General features: G+C 35.5%; 1 non-coding gene across 1 annotated transcript; it reads left to right on the top strand.

Moving 5' to 3' along the window:
* The first annotated feature begins 426 nt into the window (after positions 1–426).
* On the top strand, positions 427–590 carry LOC116084039. Its single transcript, XR_004116006.1, has one exon. It is a non-coding gene; the product is annotated as a U1 spliceosomal RNA (small nuclear RNA).
* Positions 591–1,042: the final 452 nt, after the last annotated feature.

Raw genomic sequence — 1,042 nt, 5'->3', positions numbered from 1 at the left:
GAGGAAAGATCTTAAGGTGCTTAATTCTACCTGCCTTGAGTCTGAATGTGACCACTGTAACCTTAAAAGAGAGAGGTAGGCCTTCTTTCACACACAGAAAAGTCAGAGACCTGAAGAGTGACCTAAGTCCAAGAGCCACCAGAAGACACAAAAGGCAGGAAACAGATTACCAATTCCTCCTCCACAGACATGATTCAGTGAAACGGGTTCTAGATGCTGCCTCCAGTATAAGATATACTGAAGTCCAAAGGACTACAATATATTTTTTTAATTTATAGAGATAAAAAAATCCATGGGCCCAGTACACATTATTATTCTCTTTTTAAAAATCATTCCTTTACAGTATTCTTGATTTTATCTCCTAAGCATACTTTTTAAATTTTTCTCATGGACAGACAGAAATTTTCTGATATTGAAAATATGTTCATATTTACCTGGCAGGGGAGATACCATGATCACGAAGGTGGTTTTCCCAGGGCGAGGCTTGTCCATTGCACTCCAGATATGCTGGCCCCTGTGATTTCCCCAAATGCAGGAAACTCGACTGTATAATTTGTGGTAGTGGGGGACTGCATTCGCCCTCTCCACCCCAAAAAAGAAAATATGTTCATTTTGTTTATATTTTTATTTCTCTCTTCTAAAACTCTATCTCATGCAATTACATCCTGAGTGCTTAAATTCTTTAAAGTATTTCCTGAATACTCTGATTCATTGTTTCAAATTACAACCTTCCTAACATTCCTGGGACAGAAACAATTCATCTAGGTACTTTGCCATTTTACAGGGGAGATGACTTCTACTCCAGGTTTTAGATCCTGTTCCTTGTTTCCACCTAAGTCTTCTCAGACTGTGTCCTTTATATTCACATATTATATATTATATAATAAATAAAAAACTGTATATTTGTATGCAGTTCTAAACTATTATAGGTATATATGTGTATATATTACATTTATACTGACACTTCATGACAACTTTTTTTTTAGATATTTTCTTTATTTACATGTAAATTTCTCCATTCCTAGTTTCCCCTCCAAAAAAC

Source organism: Mastomys coucha, unplaced genomic scaffold (genome assembly GCF_008632895.1).
Source record: "Mastomys coucha isolate ucsf_1 unplaced genomic scaffold, UCSF_Mcou_1 pScaffold8, whole genome shotgun sequence".
NCBI classification, from domain to species: domain Eukaryota; kingdom Metazoa; phylum Chordata; class Mammalia; order Rodentia; family Muridae; genus Mastomys; species Mastomys coucha.
The sequence above is the reverse complement of the archived record's forward strand: the minus strand, read 5'-3'. Positions and strand labels throughout refer to the sequence as shown.